Consider the following 16,939-nt stretch of genomic DNA (forward strand, 5'->3'; position numbering starts at 1 on the left):
CCAGGTGTGGGACAGGCAGTCTCAAGCCTTATCCAAGTGTGAAGGGGCTCAGTGTGGGGGAATCCCAGGTGTGGGGTGAGGGGGTTCTGTGTGGGACAATCTGGGTGCAGGCAGCTCAGTGGGGGGGTGGGGGCTCGATGCACAGAGGCTCATTGGGGGGGTTCCAGGTGCAGGGGCCATGTGACTCCGCAGGGGCTTCCAGGTGATGGTGGTTGGGGCTCAGTGGAGGGATCTGGGTGTGGGGGTCTCAGTGGGGGACTCTGGATACTGGGGGAGTGGGGCTAGGTGGGGTGGGGGTCTGGGTGCAGCTAGTTGGGGGTCAGTGGCATGGGGTCTGGATGTGGGGGCTTAGGGTGATGTGGGTGGGACTCATCAGGATGGGGGGTTGAGTGCAGGGAGCTCAGTGGGTGTGGTCCAGGTGCATAGGGTCTCCAGATGCAGGGGTTGAGGTTCAGTGGGGTGGGGTTTTGGGTATGTAGTGCTAGGGGGGGTCTGGGTGCGTGGGGTGAGGCTTGGCAGGGGTGTCTGGGTATGGAAGGTCTGGATTCACAGGGGTTGGGAGGATGAGGGAGCAGCTTCCCATACAGTCACCCCCTCCACCCTGAAGCTGAGGAGTGATGGGGACTGGAAGAGTGCGTGTGTGGCGGGGGCGGGGGGGGTCTGGGAGGATGACCTTGCTGCAGCTGGGGGAGGTTTCTGGGGGTGGGTCTGGCTGGGGTGTCTCCAGGCCTGTGGTGATTTACCTCTCCTCTGGCTGTTCTGGGTGCCTGAAACATGCAGTTTCCCTGCAGAAAAGTGACTGACAGGGGAGCAAAGACATGCATGGAGGACATGAATTCTGTGCATGCGCAGTGGTGCAGAATTCCCCCCGGAGTAGGTAACCTTCCCCTCTTTTCTGTCCCATGCATCTCCACCATCTGATCTAAGTAGGCACGAAGGAACAGATTGGCCATAGCTTGCCAGCTGAGAATCCCTTTGGTGGGGTGGGAGGGGTATCTCCACTGGATGAAGCTGCTGGCTTAGATCTTGGAGCAGGTTCTGTGTTGGGGGTGGGGGAGAGGCACAGCTGTACTCACTGATTTTCAACTAGTGTATAGTGGTGACTTGTGCTGGGGTCATGCAGACTGGTCCTTGGAATCAAATTGATGGGGTGTGTACACTGTGCTTGCCCTGAAGGGGTTAATGGAGGCCAGATGGGCCAATTAACCTATTAGGCTAAAGGCTGAGAGGAAAGCCCTAATTACGGGAAGCTCACCTGTGTGGGAACAGGCAGGGCTTCTATAAAGCTGGGCTCAGGAGGGGTGCTGTAGGGAGACAGACTGCAATTGTTTCCTGGTGGAATGGAGGTGGGTTTGGGGGGCTATAGAGACAAGTAGCCCATAATTGCTCTCTCGGAGGAGGGAGTAGAGGCTGGCAAACCCCAGAGTGCTGGGTGGGCTGGGATAGGAAGTAGGCGGGCGGAGGGTTAGGAAGGGGCCCACCAATTTCAAGGCCCGGGGGGGCCCTGGCAAAAAAAAAAAAAAAAAAAAAAAAAAAAAACGGGGCTTGTATTGTAGGCGGTGGTGCTTGTCTTTAGCGGCACACGCGGTGGGGTCCTCACTCGCTCCAACGAAGACCAAGAGCGCGAAGGGACCCGCCCGCGCTCCGTGAAGGAAGAAGAGAGGAAGGACCCGCCGCTGAAAGTGCACTGAAGACCCAAAGCGCGCCAGGTGTAAAAAAATTAAAAAAATAGCCAGGAGAAAAAAAGAACAGAAGTAGGCAGACTAACAAGACAAATTTATTTTTTTTAAAAAAATTTGTTAAATTCAGGTAGCTCAAATACCTCCTGTTTTTCTTGATTGATAACAACACAGCTGCTACTCTACTCTAAATCTAGCAGAGAAGGGATCACTGGGCGGGGCTCCCTTAGGCGGGGCCCGATTTGGGGGAATTGGTGGAATAGGCCTAAAGCCGGCCCTGGGAAGTAGCCCTGGGAGTCAGCAGCAAGGTTGGGAACTGAACACTCCTTGGCTGTATGTTGTAAGGTCCTTGGGCCAGAACCCAGAGTAGAGGGTGGGCCCAGGTTGCCCTACCCGCCACTGGGGCGGCAGAAAAGCTGGAGCCGGCCCTGCCTGGAAGAAGGGGAAGCGCTGAGTGACCTGTGGTTCCTGGAGCGAGAGAGAGGCTGCAGACCAGAGTGACAGCATCTACCTCATCAGCTAATCCCCAGAGCACCCGGGAGGAGGCACCAGCCAAGGGGTGAGTGGAGCACCCTGTGACAGATGCCCAGTGCTGCTACCCTGTCTTTCCCCTCTGCACTGCTAAGTGGCTCTCAGCACAAGGGAAGTTCTGATTCTCTGTTTATACAGCATGCTGCAGGTGGAAAGACACTGTCAGTGCAAAGTGGTCGTGCTGATCATTGCGGAACATTTTTTTTTTTAAATCAACCTTGTCATTTGAAAAGATGATAAAGGTGTGTAAATGACACCTGCTTTGTTTATGGGTTTAATTATTTTACTGCATTTTAAGGCTTACATATGAACATTGTGTCTCTTTTAAATAACTAGCATATTTTATAAATATAAGAAATTATTAAAGCTCTGGAAAAGGAAAGTACTTGTGGGGGAAAGTTATGCAGTAGTTTCCCCTGTGATGTGTCGTGTGAATGCTTTAATGGGACTCTTGCAACATGACAGTGACATATTTTCTCTGATACCAACCTGTGGAAATTCCTGTGGTGGTTTCTGTGCCAATTGTAAGATAAGCCTGTTCTGCACATCCTTGATGGAACTAGTTGAACAGGTTTTTAGGCTTGCGCCCCTGGCCGCATTAATTGGCAGTACGATACAAGCATATGCCTGTATTGGACTTTAGTCATCTGTTGTCTGTATTCTTCATATCTGTATTTTTACAAGTCAACATGAACCTAGACTCCCATACAACAACTCAGCAGTAAAGCCCCATAATATCTACACTATGTCTGTATTCTTCTAAAGAAAATTACCATATGCATCCTGTGATTAAAATTTCCGAACTCTTTGCACCTTCACAGAAAGGTTCAAGTTTTTACTAGTGTTGACTATCTAGTGGAAACTTTTAATTTTGCAAATATTTATAAGGTTTTCCAAGAAACTAATAACTTTTTCACATAACCTGCTGCATTTTTTAAAACCTGTTTTTTTTTAAACTCAGACCTGCTTTGAAAGTGACTTTCTTTCCCCCCCAACAAAATGTTTATAGAAATTTCTGATGACTTCCTGTGAGAACTGAGAGTTACAGTTGATTGTGAAGCCCTGGGGTCAGATGAGATGACTTTTCAGTAAAATTGCACATCACACCTGACTTATTTCATACTTCTGAAGGAGGGAAAAGGTAGTTATTTTAGATGCACTTTTCACAGTGTACGTTGGGTGCCTTTTCTAGTTGTAGCAATTTCTAAACCAGATGTAGTCAAGTGGCAGATTCCAGCACCCACGAACACAGTCGTTATTGGTAATAAAATGACTTAAATGGGACATGTGGAAAATGCATGAAATAAAACTCTGGATGTGTCCCAGAGACTGAAGGAAAAACCCTCAACTTGCCTGAGTTTATCTTAGCCCATTGCCAGCAGAGCTGGTTTGTTTTCTTACGCTCTTGGTAGCACATCGGCTCTTCTATGGAAAGCAGCAGTGAGAAGGGCCCAGATCCTCCAAGGTATTTAGGCTCCTAACTTCTGTCAAAATAAAAATACCTTTTTGAGGATCAGGGCCAAGGACTTGACCCCTCTGCTGGGTTTTAAACATTAGGCAAACTATAGAAAAATCAATATTACATCTGTGCTTCCACAGTGGCAATGTACGTTCTCTTCCCAACTATTAGTAGTAACTATTTTTATTACGGCGTTGCCCAGAGGCCAAAATCGGAATTGGAGCCCCGTTGTGCTGGGTGCAGATGGAGACTAGCTCTGAAAGGGTTACATGGGAGAGGTTGGGTTAACTTGTAATCACCATTGTTGCCATCTAATGGTTGAAAATACTGCAGCAAATCATGCTGTCGCTGCCTTTGATTTCTGTTGGCAGTTTTGTGTTTTATGGCAAGAGTGGTGGAATTTGGCTTAAAGCCATAGCTGTAATTTTAAATGGATTTTGATGACTTCTTGTGATGGTGTGTATATCCCCCACTGGCACTGAAAGGATTAAAGGGGAGCTCAGTTAAGTCACCTGGTGGCAACTTCAGGATGTGTCAGGCTCATTTAAGGATGAGACCCATCAGTGGAGGAGCTGGGTGGCCAAAATAAAGGGGAGTCTGTGGGGCAGGTTGGGGGAAGGCTGTAGGATCCTTTCCTGGGAGGGGAATGCTGACCATAGGGCAGAAGGGACACTGAGAAGCCACAGGGTGGAGTGAGCTCCTGTGATGAGCCTTGGTAAAATGGCAGGAAGTGGATTTCCAGGGAGAAAGCCCTGGGAGGTGTGTTGTTCCCAACAAGAGTTAGGCTGGAGAAAAGGGCCTAGAGACAGCCAAGCTAGGGAGACATCTGGGGGAAGCAAACCTGGGCTGATCACTACAGGATCCCTGGACTGGAACCAACGGTAGCGGGAGGCCTGGGTTTTTCTAAAGTCACAGAAGAAGGTGGCATGAAGCCCTCTGATGCCAGGGGTAAGGGCTATTGGAAGCTCTGAGATAAGGATGTAAGGACTCCCCTGGGTCTAAACTCAGGGGCTGAAGGCCTGACACATGGTCATTTGACTATTTGTTGGCCAGAACTTTCTGTTACCCTAGAAGGGATGGGAAAGAGCATGGCCTTGCTGGAAGGTTGAGTCATGAGAAGAAGCAGACCACCTCATGACCGGCATGGGTATCAGCGATGGCGGCCAAAGGAGAAGCGCCTGCTATGCTATAACCAGCCATGAGTGGGGTGTCAGCCAGTGAGTCATTCTTCTGTACTTGTATAGCAACATAAATAAACACCAGACTTCTTACAATGTAATATACATAGAGCTTTCCTGCCCAGAAGAGCATCATTAAGGAATATCTGATCAACCCAATGACTGAGTTTTATATATAAAGTTCAATACAAAAACCCATCTACTTTTACAGGTAATGATTACAAAGAGAGATTCCTTAAAAACATCCAATCAGTGACTCCAAATTGAATATAGTGTCTTTTCAATGTCAGTTCTTAGTGCATGTCTCCCTCCGCTCCCCCCTGAAAGATGCACCTTTGGGCTTGCACTGCTGCAAGGGTGGGAACATAGCAGGGGTTGCAAAATGAATCTCTACTTATTCAGGCAGCTGTGTAGGAAGTGACCATCTTGTTCAGCCTTCATAAAACAGCAAAGGTTAAAGGACCCAGTTTGGGAATGGATAATTTTAGTTTTTCTACATGCTGTTTTCAGAAATGCTCAACCACTTACAATTCCCAGGGGAGATTTGGGGAGCTGTGGTGGGTCAGCAGCACCTGTGTCCAAAAGGGTCTGATTTTCACATCTGTGACAAAAATCAGAGTTCAGCATCTTTGCACTTTCAGTAGAAATCAATGGGTGACAATACAGGGCCAGTTCCTCGGCTGCTATAAATTGGCATAGCCCCCACTCACTTCAGTGGAACTACTCTTATTTACACCAGATGAGGAGCTCTCATAGTCTTTCGAGTGAAGAGCTGCTTATCTCCAGATTCTTTAATGTTCATGGGGCTGGATTGACCCTTTTGTTGATAATGTATTAATCATAGTGTCTAAATGTTAAGATCTAATGCCTACAATTATTTCTCTTAGAAACTCCCTGTCTGTTGCACCCACAAAATATGTAATTATCTGAAAGCCATGACATCTGTCATTTATTGCCTCTGATTTTGGGCTTAAAGGGCAGAGTAATTCCCAATGGTATATTATTAGAGGAGATTACTAATACACTTGCTCAAATCTCTCTAAGAGACAAGATTATTAGATGGGTAATGTTGCCATGGAAAACCAATCACTTTAATCATACCTATGTGTAGTAATGGATTTCCACTAGCCACGCTATCCAAAAACTAAATGAAAACAGCTACTCAGTACTTAAACATTAAAAAGCAGTTAAAGGAACTCTTAACAGTGCAATGTACTATTGCTCTGTGTGTGGCTACAAAGCTGAAATGGGAACATTTCATGTTCATTTTGTATTGGTGTGAACATCTGTGCAAGATGCAGGGCAATGATGAATCCAGTCCTAAACCTCTAACTTGCCCTTATAAAAGCTAGGAAATCTGGTTACAGAATCCTGTAGCTCTAGTCTGCATTTTCTAGCTTAAAGGTGGCAGTGACTCTTTTTAAATCTGTCCAGTTCCTAGTGGACAGGAGTCATTGTTATCTCTCAGACCATCCTAATGCAGCTCTGGGCTGAACTCTACTTCCCTTTATGAATGAAAATGGTGAGCACATCATTTTCAGAGAGAACTGTTTGAGACCAGTTGTTTTAAGTGATGGGATCACTGGAGACCCTGTCCTATATAATTGAAAAAGCCTTTCCACTGTAAGAATACTTGCAACAGTGATACCCCTTCTTTATCAACCCCCCATCCCAATAATCCACCCCAAAAAGTGCCAGGGACTCCATGAAGTCCACTAAGGACTTTGTTATTGCTACTGATTTTACTGGAAGATGCTCAGATACTACAGTGACTGGGAGACACTATAAAACCCTAAGATAGATATTGAGCCAGATTTACCTCTGTGGATATAGGGGTTTGAAATTACTCATCCTTGCACCTCAGGGCTAAGCCAGGGAGAGTGGGAGTCACACCAGGGAAGGGCAGCCTACAGTGTTGCTGCCACCCTCTCCTTGGGGTTCACCTGAGAAGGTAAATGCAGCTTAAAATCCAACAAAATTGCATAGGAAGTGCTTTCCTTTGGGGCTTCTCAGGAGCTGATGCAGCACATCTGTTAGCTATGCAGCCTTGGTCAGCCTCACCCACTCTGTGGGATGCTTTGAGCCCCTCTCCTGGGCCACTTTGGCAGAGGACAGGTGGGAGGCGGCTTGAGCAACAGTGTCTCTGCTCCTAGCAGCCTTCTTACTGCTGGGGCCTGCAGCTCAGAGTGAAGCTGGAAGTATCAAACCAGCACTCACTGGGTATGGCTACACTGGCAATTTGCAGCGCTGGAAAGCCTCCACCACGCTGGCTGCAGTTAGTACACCACACCACTGCAGCACTCAGCCAGCGCTGCTCCCTGGCTGCAGCGCTGGCACCACTCACTCGGCATGGGGGGGATCCATTCCAGCGCTGGTCAAGTGTACACACACCAGCGCTGTGATTGGCCCAGGGTATAAAGGTGTATCCAGAAATGCTTTATAAATTACTCTTTGTTTTGTTTGGCAGGTGTGAGAGGAGCTCCGACAGGAGCGAGAACAAACTGCTCCTGTTTTGCTGTGTCCTGAAAAAAACAAACTGTAAACAATCAAATGAGGAGGAGGCAGAGAGAGTGAATGAATGAGAATGAAGAGAAGGTTGCTCTGCAGAACTGCTTAAACTAAAAAACATTTAAAAAAACATCTCTCACAGCTATCTGTACCTGGCTGTGTACGAGAGTGGGAAGAGCAGGGGAGAGCAGGTGGAGGGTGTGGGTGCATTTTTTTTTTTTTTTCTCTCTCTCTCTCTCTCTCTTCCATTTTTGTGACATTTTACCACAGGAACACAGAGTCCAGTGTGGTTGGCAGGCTGTTTGCCTCTCAATTTTCTCTCTAAAGTACACCACTCTCCACCCCTTTTTTTTTCCAATCAAGCACCACACACTAAATGCTGGTGTCCAAAATCCCTCTCTCTCCTTCTCCCCCCGCTCCCACCACACCACCACCCCCCCCCCTTTTGAAAAGCACGTTGTTGCACTTGAATGCTGGGATAGCTGCCTCCTATGCAGCACTCTGACCAGCGCTGCTAATTGTAATGGAAGAAGAGAACCCTCTGTCTCCACTCTCCCTGGCCCTGAACAGAACCTATTCAGACTGTGAAACCAGAACAGTCTCCAGTTCCAAAACTTGTGACCTACCTAAACTCAGACTTTTTATTATCAACCCAAACTCAGGGAATGTGAAGAAGAAAAGTCAGTGGGAATTTCCTAGTGTCATTGAGAGAGACTCACTTAGCCACTTTACTATAGCTATTGGAATTAATGTAAATTCAACTGTTTTAAAAAAAAATGAAACCAATAAAAAGCAGAGATTTAAATAGGAAAGTGGCACTGGGCAGTTGGATTTAGAGCCAGTTTGAGGTTATGCAGTGGCGCTGAGATTAGGGAAGCCAAAAAGAGAGCCCTGGGACAAAATAAAGCTGATTTGTTCCAGGCACATGGCAGAAATAAAACAAATTCTCCATTCTGTTTGTTCCCTCACACATCCCCCGATCTCATAAAGTTACTAAGATCATAATGAAACACTGGCAAATTTTGGCATCTGTTGTAAAACTTGAAGGGCATAGTCACGTCTTTCAAATGTTACAGGATCGGTCTGGAGCTGGGACACACTATCTTGGTTCCTTCTGATGCAATCAAGCTATGCATTTTTTTGGTTGCATTTTCTCTCAGCAGGTTTTAGTGCCAGAATGGTGATTGGTGTCTACAGTTTAATGTTGTTTTCCCACCTATTTGTCATTTGATATTACTTTTTATAACTCAAAGAGATGAGCTTGGTACAAATTAGGAGCTCTGTTTCCATGTGTTCCTCTGTGGCTTTGGCTCTCTGTAAGGGATGTAGATCAACAGAAGGGTTTGTGAAGGTACAAACAAGTATATTCCGTGGCTTTTACATGCCAGCCTGTGAGATCTTGCAGACTATCACTCAATCAGTATAAAATGAATTTGTGCTAATACTGAATAGTTGCTATGCTGGGACAATAAACTATCCCATCACCTTGCAAAATGTTTCTTGCCCTTTTGTATTGGGTAGAGTAGTTCTTGGGTTCAGACCTCTGAACCGGATGCCTGTGGGAAACAGACATAAAATTAAATCTGGCTAATTTTAATAGCACATAGGCTTCTACATTATGGGGGGGGGGGAGAGATTCCTTTCATGTAACTAACTATGAACCTGACCTTACAGACAAAAAATGTGCCTGGGGTCAATTTATAGTAACGAAAACCAGATGCCATGTAAGACATGGGCAAATAGGACTCTAAAGGCAAAGAGGGACAACTGAGGTGTGCTGCCCAATTCGGCCATGTTTCCAATTCCCACCTGTGACTAATAATCTTGTTTATTCCTGGAGGGAGCATTTCACTTGATGGTTTTAAAGTGGTGGGTTTTTTTGCAGACATTAATGAAGGCTCACAGTATATTATACTGTTCTGTAAAATGGGTAAGATGGGGAACAGAGAACTTGTTCCTAGCCCAACCATAACAGGTGACGGTCTAGCTCATACTCAATTTATTTCTACCACTGGAGATCCCACTGTAACCATGTCTTCATGGGCCACAACCGAGAGTGCCAAATTTAGGACAAACTGCTGAGAAATAGGGCAGATACACCCACAAGACTGGTGACGAATCCCCCATAGGATATATCAAACCAGCGACAAAAGTAAACTTGTGCTTCACCGCACTGACTAATGAAGTCATAAAAGCAGTTTTCTTAGGCATTCCAGTCCTTGTATTACCACTGAAAACAACAGACTTAGAGATGAGTGGTTCTTTAAAAACAGTTTCGGCATAAAAGGTGGTTCTGATCCCAAAGGACCAGCTACACACCCTGGTCAATATATAACTTAGCTCTTACCCAAAAATCACACTGATGCTTATCCTTTAGTATCAAATCTAAAGGTTTATTCATAAAAAGAAAGAAAGGCGAGCATTAAAATGGGTTAAAGCAATCAAATACATACAGTAATTGCAAAGTTTGTGGTTTAGGCTTGTAGCAGTGATGGATTAAACTGCTGTCTTAAGTCAAGTCTCTGTTTGCTTCCAAATCATTGGAAGGTCCTTAGTCCATTTGTTAGAATGCTCCCATTAGTATAAGTCCATATTCCAGAGGTTTGAGCAGGCCAAATGGAGGAGTTTCCAGGGCCTTTTATCTTCTGCCACGTGGAGAGAAACACATTGTTCTTACTGTGGAAAAATACAGTAAGAAGACAGTGGTTGGAGTCAAATGGACAAGTCACATGTCCATGCATTTTTGCCTAGTCCTTGCAGGAAGCCATTTTCTATAGTTCGGATGGAACATTTGCAGGACCTTCCATTCAGTGTAGATGGGCATCTCCCATGGTCCATTGTCAGTTAAGTGTTTCTTGATGAGCCACTTAATTTGAATAGTTCCTTCAAAATGTGCAGGCTAAATACCTTGTAGGCGTTACCCCAGGAGCAAACATTTGAAATACAGGTATAGAACCAATACTTATAACTTCATATACAAAATTGATACTTGCATACCGATAGCATAATCATAACCTTTGCATAGACGCCTCACTTGACAACCTTTGTACAAGATTTGTTGCAAACATAACTGGTTGCAACAATGATCTATACGGTTATATTTTAATCAGATAACATCACACCCACCATAACCTCTCTTGGCAGCTTGTTTCGTTGCCTTAATCCTTCTCTCAGTTACAAAGATCTTCCTGATAAGCAACCTCATCTTTTCGCTGGTGCCACTCAAACTCATCACTTCAGCTGTCTTTGGTTGCTAGGGGGAATAATAATGCGATTAATTTTGAGGAAAACACTTGTTTAAAGAAAATGTATTCAGGCTGCAGGTGGAGGTAATGGCTGTTAGCATCTATAATGCATCAGACTGAAATTCTATCTCAGTGAAGACTTTCCTGGAAATGAGAACCTGTATAAGCTCCTTCTGTAAAGGAACAGCAATGCCTTATGGGCATCTTCACAGCTTCAGTCTGCCAAGCTGCCAGTAGAAATATCGCTTACTGTGGCTGACTGTCTTATGCCTATGACAATTTCACTGGCTCAAACTTTTAACTTGAGATCAGTTTTCTCTCCCTGCTGCACCTTCATCTCTCATCTTTCCCACCATTTCCTCTTTCCTTCCCATTTTCTGTCCCTTCTGCTGCTAATGCCCAATGGATAGTTCATTGTTTAGTGGCATGGGGACATCCAAGATAAATCTCCTCTCTCTCTCCTTCATCTGCTCACATCAAAATGATTTTGCTAGTTTATTGGTTAAAATGAAAGGAGCTAACAAATGACATCAATAGTATATAGACTGATAAAACCATACACCCATCATGGCTTTCTCTAGCTGGACAATATTTAGCCATCCAATGGTCCTTGGGTTACTCTTCCTGTATCAGATAAAAGTAACCAAGCAAATTTTCCTTTGGACCTTAAAAATCAGTATAAACCAAACTTGATTATGTATTTGGATGTGTCCAGATTTAAAAATCTGCCATGCCTCAGGCCTAACAAGAAAAGAGGCTGTCTGACCTTGGGAATAACCAGTGCACAAAGCTGGAGCCTCGCTAGGAAGAAAATCGTGCTCTTCTCTTTGACGTAGATTTTTCCCTTTAATTTAGCTACGTAATATTCTTTCAAGAAAATCTTGTTTTTCTTACCAATTAGCAAATCCCTGCCTGGCACTAGTGGGAGGCCGTACTTCAGTCAGGGCTGTTCTACATTCGAAGAGTAAGGCAATTAGCTGTAACATGCACAAAAGCTGATTCTCCGAACTTGTACAAAATCTTTAATGAGACAATTGGGATAGATACGATTGGGATCCAAATGCATTGTAAGTAGCTTGCTGTTATTAAACTGAAGTCATGAGCTTTAGAATCTCTTTAAGCTGCCAAATTTCTGTTGTACTCTCCCTCTTGATCAGATTGCAAATCTCCTAGGAAGATTTTTTTTTTTAAAATGGAACATTTAGATCAATGCAGAGCTCACTAGTACAGATGTATTAAAGGCCTTTCAGGCTTCTCTCTTAGCACCTGAGCTATTAGGGTGCTACAGCCTGGCTGTAAATGTTTTATCTCCCCAGATTTCTTAATTTCTACTGAGAATTGGGGCTTCAAAATCTCAGCTGCAGCTGCAGTGGTCTCTTGCTCTGGAAGCTCGTATATTTAGTTCTAGTTTATTTTTAGTTGAGGTGGCGGTCATTTTAATGCCAAGCAGGCAAACAATCAAGAACACTACCGTTATGTTTTATCCACAAGCCTAATGGATTCCTGTTTCTGGAACGCACACATGTGGTTCTGAGTTCGCACAGTCTAGCAGACCGAACACCCAGTGTTCCTTTAGCTGAAAAGTGCCATTGGTGAATCTGACCTCATTAAACTCTGACAGCCTGCAATTTAAGGGCCATGATTCAGCAAACTGCTCATGTGGGTTCAAGATCCGAATGCGGAGATCTGCTTGTTGGGATTAAAGTCTAAGGGTGCTGGCATTGCATCGTGTGGCACATCATGGCACCATCGTTGTGATCCTTGTGGAATGGTCCCTCGCACTAGGAGTTCAAAGCCTTCAAAGAGCGTATGGGCCAATTTGCCACCACATGGCTGTAACTGAGGAAGGCATTTGGCTCTAAGTGGAACCTAACTGAGATTCTACTTTGGCTCAGACAATGGAGCCTGTTGCTGTTAGATCTGAATGTGTGTGTTTTGAAGATGAAGGGTTTCATAGGCGGCTCTAACAGGATGTTGGAACCGTATGTCTGATTTGATTCTACTGAGTCCCTATTGTTCAAGGTTGGAGAGCTGAAGGTCTAGGTTCTCATTTGGTTCAGAAAAGTCAGACAGGGTCCTGACACCAGTGAGTGATAAACTTCTGCAGCTCCCATTCACAGAACCTCATACACATAAGCCCTCTGGCTTACTCCCAAAGAACTGATCTGTATCTGAGGTTTAATCAAAGATTTACTTACCTTGGACCTATTTCCCCCTCCCACTGAAATCAGAGGAAGCTTCTGCCATTGACTGAAATGGGCACAAGCTATTTTTCTGTGCATTCAGTATTTAGTTACATGTATTGATTTCCTATTTTTGTGTGTAATTTTTATCTGTGCAGGAGGGTGAGATGGGGTGGGAGTCTACTTTCTATTAGTCAGAGGGCCTGGGGGAGGAGAGAGCTCAATCTTATGAGCTGTTGAGAGTGGTGGGGAGTGGAGGGGACTCAGTAGGTCACAAGATCAGGCCCTAAAGTACAGGGGAGGGATTTTGATTTTTGCTGCTGCCCAGGGGGCGCGCGCGCAGCGCGCGGCCCGGGGGACCTGGGACGACGCGGCAGCGCGCGGCTGCGGGGGAGGGTGGGAGGGGGGGCGGCGGACCGGGATCCCCGCCGTCGTGGGAGGCTGGGGGGACTGGGGACGTGGGACCCAGCGACCGTCCGCGCAGGCATGACATGAAAGGTCGCGCCAGCTGCCTGCCGGCAAGATGCCGCCGCGCGGCGCGCCGCGCTGGGGGTCTGGAGCCGGCCCTGCTAAAGTAGCATCTGAAATACATTCAGGCAAATAATTTCTTGAAAGAAATGAGATATCCAGACAAGCACGTAGGGTGTTCATTATGATATGTTATTGGTCACCCTAATCTAAAATGCATCATAGTAAATTAGATGCAGTTCAAAACTTGAAAGTTGGATGCATTTTTCTTTTAATTTATGATATATTCTAGGAAAATATGATCTACCTGCTGGCAAATGTAAGCATTAAAGGAATAGCTTTTTCTTCATAGAACACAGAATGGTTACATTTTCTTTCAATTTCACTTGGTTTTTATTGCTATATCTCTATTAGTAATAGCCAAATGTTTTGTCTAGTCCTTCCTTTGAACCTTATTTAAAAATACCTTTTTGCCAAAAAAAATCCCTAGCTCAGGGGATAAGTGCATTTAAAAGGAAAAGCTCCATAACCTCAGGCTTTCAGCCCACATTACGAAGCAGAGGCAAATTGGACTTAGAAAAGTTGCTGAAATAACTTTCAAGTGATGGTGCTGATTCACTAGTGAGTTAATCTAGATTTATGGCTATGAAACTATTGAAATCACTGGCCCAATAACTTTTCTTTTTTTCCCCCCCATAATAGTCTTTCTAAACCAGGGGTGGGCAAACTTTTTGGGCTGAGGGCCACATCTGGGTGGGGAAATTGTATGCAGGGCAGGGGGTTGGGGTGCGTGAGGGAGTGCAGGGTGTGGGAGGGGGTGCGTTGTGCAGGAAGGGGCTCAGGGCAAGGGATTGGGGCAGAGGAGGGGGGTATAGGGTGTATGAGGGGCCTCAGGGAAGGGGTTTGGGGTGTGGAGTGCAGGAGGGGGCTCGGTGCAGGAGGGATGTGGGGCGCATGAGGGGGCTCAGGGCAGGGGGTTGGGGTGCAGGGTGTGGTGGGGGTTAGGGTGCAGGAGGGGTGCAAGGTGCAGGCAGGGGGCTTAGGGCAGGGAGTTGGGGGGTGGGGTGCAGGAGTCATTCAAGCTCTGGCCCGGCGCTGCTTACCTAAAGTGACTCTGGAGTAGTAGCGGCGCGCACCGGGGCCAGGGCAGGCTCCCTGCATGTCTGCCTTGGCCCCATGCCGTGCTGCTCCAGGAAGCGCTGTGGCCCTTGAGGAAGGGGTTGGGGTGGAGGGCTCTGTGTGCGCTGCCCTTGCCACGCCTCCAGGTATCTCCCCCAAAGCTCCCTTTGGCCGGGAACCGGGAACTGTGGCCAATTGGAGCTGTGGGAGGTGGTGCCTGGAGGCAAGGGCAATGCATGGAGCCCTCTGCCCCCTTCTCCCCCACGGGCTGTAGTTTGCCCACCCCTGTCCTAAACTGTGGTTATCTGTAGAGTGCTGTCCCAAAAACCGTCCTGAATTTAAAACAGTTGGGTAGCAGCATGTGGCAATGTACTTTTATAAATGAAAAAAGGAGATTAGAATTGGAATTTCAAAGTCTGTCTCAAGTCCTGCCACCATTTTAAAAAAAAAATAATTGGATTTCATTTTGATTCCATGGGTGCTGGTGTAAATCCCGAGTAACTCCACTGAAGTCAGTAGCATTAGTTCAGGTTTACACCAGTGTAAATGAGGTCAGAGTCTTGCACTGTGTGTGTATTTCCTGGAGTAGTGTGGCTTTGCTGTATATGGGTATATCTCTGGGTATTACATGGGTGTGCTGTGAATGTGCACTTTGCCATTTATATACCTGTGTGCTATATAGGGCTCTGCTGGCTGTGGATTGCTCTCCCATTCATCATCGATACCTGTGAATCCCTTAGTAGTATTAAGGTCAGTCTAACAAATGTTTCCCAGTTACTTTTGTCTTTGTGGTTTTCTGCCTTGCTTGTTAAGCTTACACAGCACCCTGTTATCTCTGCAGGGTACTTTATAAATCAATAGTGAACATACAGGTGTGTGTATTGTGTGTGTGTTCTGTCTCTTACACACAATCTTGTTGGTTAAATTAACATTTGTAAAAATGAGGGACCCAGAGCAGTAGTTACAGCTGGTCATTGTGGAGTGAGACACTGTGCAAAAATCCCACACGCAGGACTTCCACTACATCCATGCTAACCTGCAGTGCCCCCGCTAGGCTAATCTTGAGCTGCCCTTGCATAGACCCAGCTGTTTTTGCTAATTTGTGTGGTAGTTCCGTATTGCGGAGAAATGTCCCAGGGAAACAAGATTGATATTATCAAGCTGAAATCACACTGTGTGCTTCTAGCCCTGGTGTCTTGTCTCTGAAGGAGTGTATATATGTTAATATGAGTGGCTGTGCACGTGTGCCCATGCCTGAGGGCAAAACAATTAGTCTGGTAACAGGAAATTCACCAGTGATTACATAGTCCTCTTGTTGATGTTTCAGATCATCTTAAATTGGTGAATTAATATCTAATTCTGAGTAGGTCACTTCAGCTTTTTTTTAATATGTCATATGCCATTTATTTTTAGCATGCCTTCTAGCCACCGGGTCTCCCTCTGTGACTGAAGTTCAGGCTGCCACCCTTGGAGGTACATCTTCCATGCATGGCTGGATGGTTTTTTTCTTTCCCTTGTGACCCACTTCCTAGAACTCCCAGGTAATAGATACACAAACAGGGCCATATTGTGACAGATACTTTGCAGCCTCCTCTTCTCTCTGTACCTGTGCATAAAGGCTCCACTGAGTACGAGGTTGGTTTTCAGCCAGGGTTGCTAGCCATCCCACGTGAGGGACGGAGAGGACACAGAGCCTTGGGGTAGCGCTGTGGAGGGTTGTGCTTCCCTAGAATATTTGGGATCTTCCTACCTTCCAAATCTCCCGATGGGGTTGTGCAGCACCATCCTGAACAGGGACCAGAGCCTCAAAAGCACAATGAGCCCATAGCTACCAAGTTTCTATTCTACAGTCTAGTGACCAGTGAGAGGGAAACACTCTGAACAAGTCAGAAGTTCATTTACTTGGGATACCAGTTCGTAAGTCATCTTATTATGACTGGGAAAGAGGCTAAAGTCAGAGCTGGTATAAATGGGTGCACTCCACTGACTTCATTGGAATTGCATCCATTCACACCATTTTCTCACTGTTTGCTGGTTTCAGATCTAGACACTCTGGGAATGTGACTGAGACAGAAGCAAGACAACTTATGAAAAAGGTCGGTTGCTTTGCTCATTATTAAAGAGAACCGCATGTAGGAGGCTGTCATGAGGTCACTTGAAACCTCACTTTTCCCCTTGTATTTAATGCCTTCACTGAGGGGGGAGTGGACGGCAGGTAGTTCCGGAACATTCCTTTTCAAGCTCAGGGTTCTGGCATGCCCTTCTTCTCCCAGATGTGGCTTTGTCTGATTTGCCTGTTCTTGAATCCTTTACTTGGGCAAAAACTCCTTAGGTGTGCGGGATTGAATCCCAGCTTGGCACTTTTACACTAGCGGTTGTCTGTTACCATGGTATATGAGTCCTTTGTCTTGTGGGAGTGTTGCTTGTGAAGGAAAACCCCACATGGCTTATAACTCCCAGGTTGCTAAAGGGTTCATCATCTATCCCTAAATCTGCCCTCTAAACATGTGGTGATAGTAAAAACTTGTGGGTGTTACTGGCTTATGTTTGTAAACAGCTGGTGGCATTT

General features: G+C 45.8%; 1 protein-coding gene across 2 annotated transcripts in view; it reads left to right on the forward strand.

Annotated features, from left to right (window-relative positions):
* Positions 1-1,144: 1,144 nt before the first annotated feature.
* Positions 1,145-16,939, forward strand: part of FSTL4 (follistatin like 4) — an 817,110-nt gene continuing 801,315 nt past the window's right edge. The window contains exons 1-2 of one of the 2 annotated variants that reach the window (XM_039485151.1): positions 1,145-1,346; positions 2,025-2,238. The gene's annotated coding sequence lies outside the window, so the exon portion shown is untranslated. Of the gene's footprint in view, positions 1,347-1,967; positions 2,239-16,939 lie in introns of those variants that run through there. The other variant, XM_039485152.1, reaches the window with a different exon arrangement.

Source organism: Mauremys reevesii, linkage group 8 (assembly GCF_016161935.1).
Source record: "Mauremys reevesii isolate NIE-2019 linkage group 8, ASM1616193v1, whole genome shotgun sequence".
Taxonomy (NCBI): domain Eukaryota; kingdom Metazoa; phylum Chordata; order Testudines; family Geoemydidae; genus Mauremys; species Mauremys reevesii.